Source organism: Schistocerca cancellata, chromosome 3 (assembly GCF_023864275.1).
Source record: "Schistocerca cancellata isolate TAMUIC-IGC-003103 chromosome 3, iqSchCanc2.1, whole genome shotgun sequence".
Classification (NCBI taxonomy): Eukaryota; Metazoa; Arthropoda; class Insecta; order Orthoptera; family Acrididae; genus Schistocerca; species Schistocerca cancellata.
In genome coordinates, this window is record NC_064628.1 from 498,719,732 (window position 1) to 498,726,353 (window position 6,622).

At 40.3% G+C, this 6,622-nt stretch overlaps 1 pseudogene; it reads right to left on the reverse strand.

Moving 5' to 3' along the window:
• Positions 1-6,205: 6,205 nt before the first annotated feature.
• LOC126177396 (5S ribosomal RNA) lies at positions 6,206-6,322 on the reverse strand (annotated as a pseudogene).
• Positions 6,323-6,622: the final 300 nt, after the last annotated feature.

Genomic DNA, 6,622 nt, shown 5'->3' on the forward strand with positions numbered 1-6,622 from the left:
GAACAAGATGGGCTGACTCAGATATCGGCTCATTATAAAGTCTGCTACTTGAGTAGTGCCGGCCAGTGTGGCCGAGCGGTTCTAGGCGCTTCAGTCTGGAACCGCGTGACCGCTACGGTCGCAGGTTCGAATCCTGCCTTGGGCATCGATGTGTGTGTTGTACTTAGGTTAGTTATGTTTAAGTAGTTCTAAGTTCTAGGGGACTGATGACCTCAGATGGTAAGTCCCATAGTGCTCAGAGCCATTTGAACCATTTGAACTTGAGTAGTATTCAGCAGTTACTGTTTTGCCCTTGGCAAGGCAATCAGGTAGGTGAGTTTCTTGTTTTTCGGGGTTCGTAGGCCAGAACCTCGGTCGCAGATGATATCGTGTCATCTTTCTTTTAATGTGGAAACACTGGCTTGATTGCTGTTTGACTGTGGTCAGCATTCAAATCACCGGCACCTACCTTGCACTGATGATTCTCCTACGTAATCAAACTAAAACACACCTTTCCTTTATTATTATTTCAATGCCTATGAGGGAGAGCGCTGACAGCGGATAAAAACTCTCATGAGCCAGAGTGTTACACAGTTGTACAACACAAAATAAATAAGGTAACTTTGATTTTAGAAACTACTGCGATCACGGCAATGCTTCGCAACTGCTAAAGATGTATGAAAATCGAATATAGTCCTAACTTCCTTCTCCCCCTTCAGTCTGACCATCTTCACCTTCCCCCCTTTATGTACGTCACGTTGTAACGCCGCTTCCTTTGGACGCAAAGATAAAAATATGAAAATAGTACCCAAAACCCAATACAAGCTCCAAACCCAAGATTCAAATTTCATAAAAAAAGAAAACAAAGTCCCATTGTGATAGCATCACTTGAATAGTAGCAAGTATATTGAAGAGAAACAATGTAAAAAGAAATAAAAAATAAATCCAGTATAAAGTAATTAGTATTTTTGCAGAATAAAGTAAAATAGAATCCCTTTTGTATCAAATTAAAGTAAAAGTAGATCGCAAAGTAGTGTACTTATAGATCACGAAGTAGAACAAGTGACCCCAAGGAATACTCCTTGTGAGTGCTCTTTGAAGACACCGCGGAATACAGAAGATAAAGTTATACATTGTTAATGTGCTTCTAGCGCTTGCTTGATCGTATCGAAACGTAACGTGTGCTCTTGTACGTAGGCGATACGAGATTGGTTTTACATTTCGGAGATCTGCGATCTGCTAGAAATCATTAAGCTTGAACTAGGTAGATCAACAACTTTAAGTATACGTGAAGTAAAGATAGGAAAAGAACCGAAATTTGTCTTAAATTGATTATTATCAATGGATGACTGAACTTTGTCTCAAAGTGATAGACTGTTAATAATTTAAAGAAGAAGAAAGTGAATATTAATATCGCATTGTGGGAAAATACGTAGGTTTTGTCAAAGCAACTGGTGAAATCTGGATCTTATTGCAAACTCTTTGACTGAAATTTACGTAACTAATTCCACTCAGCTTAGGGTAAGGTTACTCCTTTAAGACAATAATAGGATGCGTTTAGACTATAATAAACCGGCAAAACGTGAATTTACCGTGTTTGACATTTATTTCATACCAGATAATATTACGTGCTTACGAAACATTTTATCAGTGCAACGATACAGATTAATAACAGTCGCTCTAAAAAAAAGTTATCGTACTGATTCAGACTATTTAGCTTACGTAAACTGAAAACTTTAGTCGAGAAACTATTCCTGTGTATAGACTGTAACCATGATTAGTGCAGTAATAGCAGTTTGTATGCAGGTACATGTAACTGTGCTCGTACGCGTCGGGGAGCACATGACTGTGAGCTGGCCGATACAATTAATACCCACACGGCGTGCATATAGTGCAGCAGGACAGACTTCTTTTGTAACGTTCCTTATCAGACAGTATACAGACATTCTACCGCTAACTGGTCGGGGCACGAACTTCATCAAAGAACATTTTCAATAGAAGGAACAGTTACAACTTCCGCCCCCCTCCCCCTCTCTCTGTTCATCTCTTCCTCTCTCCTTCTTTCTCCACCTTGTCCCCCATCCACTGTCCATCTCCACTTCTCCATCTCTATGTCCATTGTCTCCCCCCTCTCTGTATCTATCTCCTCTCCCCCTCCTGTGTGTGGCGGCCAGTGTGGCCGAGCGGTTCTAGGCGCTATAGTCTGGAACCGCGCGACCGCTACGGTCGCAGGTTCGAATCCTGCCTCGGGTATGGATGTATGTGATGCCCTTAGGTTAGTTAGGCTTAAGTAGTTCTAAGTTCTAGGGGACTGATGACCTTAGAAGTTAAGTCCCATAGTGCTCAGAGCCATTTGAACTCTCCTGTGTGTGACCTTGAGCCTCGTTTATTGATTAGGAACTGAAGTCGCTTAAAATGAATGGGTAACACGCTTGGGACCATTGATAGGTAGGTAGGGTATAAGAGATCTTTCCTGCTGAGGGATATGTGAGGAGAGTAGCTTCAGTGGTAGTATTTCGCACAGTTTTAATCTGCAAACGAGTATGATTAGATAGTTCCGGACTATTCAGGTTCTGTAACAGTATTATAATCACAAAAGTAATAGCCATAAATACATCTAACCTGTTTCCTATTAACACCGACTGCGAGGAAGAAATCAAAGCAGGACGTAATTGTGTACACAACTTTTGTTTTACGTTATATCTAAAGAGACTGCCTACAATGCGATTGTCCGTCCTCTTTTGGAGTACTACTATGCGGTCTGGGATCCTTACCAGTTAGGATTAAATAAGTAATTTGAGAAAGTCCAAGGTACAGCAGCACGTTTTGTATTATCGCGAAATGGGGGAGAGACTGTGACGGACATGATAAAGGACTTGGGATGGACGCCATTAAAACAAAGGCGTTTTTCGTTGCGGCGAAATCTTCTCCTCCGAATGGGAAAATATTTTGTTGACGCCGTCCTACATAGGGAGAAACGATCGTCACAACAAAATAAAAGAAATCAGAGCTCGCACGGAAAGATATTTTCCGCACGCTGTTCGAGAGTGGAGTAATAGAGAATTATTGTGGAGGTGGTTCGATGAACCCCCTGCAGACACTTACGTATGATTTGCAGAGTATCCATGTACATGTAGACTATAAACAGAAAGAATATTGTACCCTCCCAAGAGAAAAATAATTATAATATTCACATTTAGTGTAACATCCCAACAGAAAAATAAGTATACTATTCACATTTAGTGTAACCTCCTAACAGAAAAAAATATCGTTTACGTTCCCAATAGAAAAATTTCTTTTCAATAATAAAATTTTAAGTTTTCACGTGACCTTCCATTAAAGACTGACTGCATATCGAGATTAATAAGTTTTGACGTCAGCAGCGCTGCGTCGTGGTCCTGTGAAATAATCCTGAATAAACTGAAAAATTCTTACCTCACAATGATGTCGTCGGATAACGCCATCTATATATCTGCTCTTATAAGAAATTTTTGGCACATCCCAGTGCAGTGCTGGCCACCTGATTTTCATTTGTAGGAAAAACAACTGATTTTCTTTTGCTTAAAGAACATGAGTATGCATAGGAAAAATTCGTAAAATCTTTAAGCTCAGATAAATGTCTGTCTTGAGAACAAAAGTTATTATTGTAACATTTCTGCAAGCAATTACATGGGACTTCAACATTACAATTGTGGTTAAATCAGTTGTGGCAATTAACTTATGTGCGGGAAGGAAGAATAATATTTTTTTTAAAAATTACCTTACATTACATCACTCAGGCACTACCATCGTTCTGCACGACTGGCCCAACACAAGTCAACCGCTGGACCGCCCCGTCCGAACTCCAGAACCCAAGCACTCGACGCGAGCCACAGAATACGACTGCTCTCTGCGAGCTACTGACCTCGACTTACTGCCAACACTGCTCTGACCTGCGATTCTATTGTAGCATAGATATTCCATGTCGCAGGCAGCGCGTGAGCAATGCATCGAAATTACATCTGCTCAAGTGCGCTAGCGAATATTAATGAACCACTAATGAACTCCTTAAATACGTATGGGAGGAACAATTTATGTAATGTTTTCAACGCCTTGATGTGAGAAAAAAAACGAAACCATACATTTTACCAACACAACATAATAGAGCATTATCTTACTGCAGTCGATTTTAACAGAAAACATGTAGATTGTTGTTTAAAGAATTTATAGCCTATGTCTGTCCAAATATTTACTACAGCGCCATGTAAAAATTTCAAGTAAATTGGCCAAGGACTCTTCAAGAATTTTGCTAACAACATTTCCCCTTTATGTACTACCAATATATGTTTATATACCACACATATTAAAAAATTTAGAACCTACTCCAGACCAATTTTTAACAGAGCGCAACAGTTTGAAGAAAATCGGTCAAGAACTTTTCGAAGTTTTGCCAACAATGATTCCTCTGTATGTACATGCCTATTTAAAAATATATAGCGTATGTTCAGTCGGGCCTTTATTCGAGTATCATGTAAAACTTGCAATAAATTAGTCACGAACTTTTCGAAATTTTTTGCTAATAATGTTTCCCGTTTGTATACCATATAACGGTTATTAGAGTATCGTGTAAAAATTTGAAGAAAATCGGTCAAGAACTCTGCGAGAACTTGGCTAATAGCTTCTCCCTTTTATATAGTATGTACATATTTATATGCCATACATGTAAAAAAATGTGTAACCTAGGTCCGCCCGATCGTTTATTGGAGTATGGTGTAAGAATTTGAAGTAAATTGGTCAAGAACTCTGCGAGATTTTTTAAAAATCTTTACACACTGTTAAATAGTGCCTTGTCTTTAAATAGTAATATAGATATAGATAAACAGATAACAACTTGACGGATTCTTCAGTATAGACAGACGCTTTACCTGATAGTCAAAATACCTGTAACTGGTGATACCAGTGCTGCAACGATAAAAGGAGTTACGAAAAACGGTTTTGTTCGCGATGGAGAAAATACTTACGGGAAAGGGACCATAAATAACTGCAGTGAGTTTTAATGTTGAAATGTCGAGCAGGCGGAACAGATAGAACGATGGGGAAATGATAGCAAAAGTTAGAATACGAGTATGTGTACACTAGAGCATTATGCTCTTTGTCGTGACAGACCGTATTGTTGGAAAGTGGGAGTTGCACGAAGTCCAACATTACAGTACATACAGGTGACACGGCTCATGAGAGGTAGATTGTGAACGTAATGGCTCAACACAATACGTTGAGATAAAAAGGTACGATGGAGTTGGTGGGCTTAGGTTTTGTGGTTTACGAACTAAGTTCGAAAAAAAATCTAGCGAGAGAAGTAGATGTGGGAAGCAGAAGAGTTCAGATAGATTGCAAGTTGGGGAGGGCACCGGAAAGCGGAAGGCGAGGCGGAGTCCAGGTCCCACGACGATTTCAAAGGATTCGTTAAATCATGCAGGGTGACAGAACCAGCCAATACTGTCATAGGTTAGGATGTGACGATTAGGGATTAACTTGTGACGATTATTTTATTTATTGCTTATTTAGCCTCACCAGATTAAGGCTTCAAGTCTTCTCTCACATCTGACCAGAAACACACATATCAAAGATACTACAAAAGCATTCAAAGCCGCGCGGGATTAGCCAAGTGGTCTGAGGCGCTGCAGTCATGGACTGTGCGGCTGGTCCCGGCTGAGGTTCGAGTCCTCCCTCGGGCATGAGTGTGCGTGTTTGTCCTTAGGATAATTTAGGTTAAGTAGTGTGTGAGCTTAGGGACTGATGACCTTTGCAGTTATGTCCCATAAGATTTCACACACATTTTAACATTTTTTGAGCATTCGCAGGAACAACGATAATAATAATAATAATAATAACAGTAATAATAAAATAGTAATAATTACACTAATAGTGATAATAATATTGACGATAATAATAATTAAAATAATAATAACTAAGATTAATATTAATAAAGATAGTAAAGGGCATGTAGTTTATTTTAGCGCATTTGAATAGATATTTGGTATAATGCAACCACACTACACTCCGTCCGAACAGGCCTTGGATGGCCCAGCGGCACCGACAGGCCGCCGTGTCATCCTCAGCGGATACGGAGGGACATGTGATCAGCAGACCGCTCTCACGGCCGTGTGTCAGTTTACGAGACCGGAGCCACTGCCTCCCAATCAAGTAGCTCCTCAATTTGACTCACAAGGGCTGAGTGTACCTCGCTTTCCAACAGCACTTGGCAGACCGGATGGTTACCCTCCAAGTGCTAACCCAGCCCGACAGCGCTTAACTTCGGCGATCTGACGGGAACCGGTGTTACCACTGCGGCAAGGCCGTTGGCATTATAGAACAGGAAAAGCAAAATAAGAAGGACAAGATTGAAATGACAGTAGCAGTGGCTCTTAGGAAAGAACAAAATTTAAGTAAAGAACTCTAGCAACATGGGAGAGGGAAATTTGGAGGAGGGGGGATTGATGAGAGTGAGCTGCAGACTAGGGTATGGGACAGATGGCTGTAGAATGTTAGCCGATTTAGTCGGTTTCGGGCTTTTTGTTAGGCAGTGAAGAAATGTGCACTCCAGATTAGTTTCCTATTAATGTTAATACTTTACTGCGTTAGTGAGAGAAAAGGGTTGGTTGAA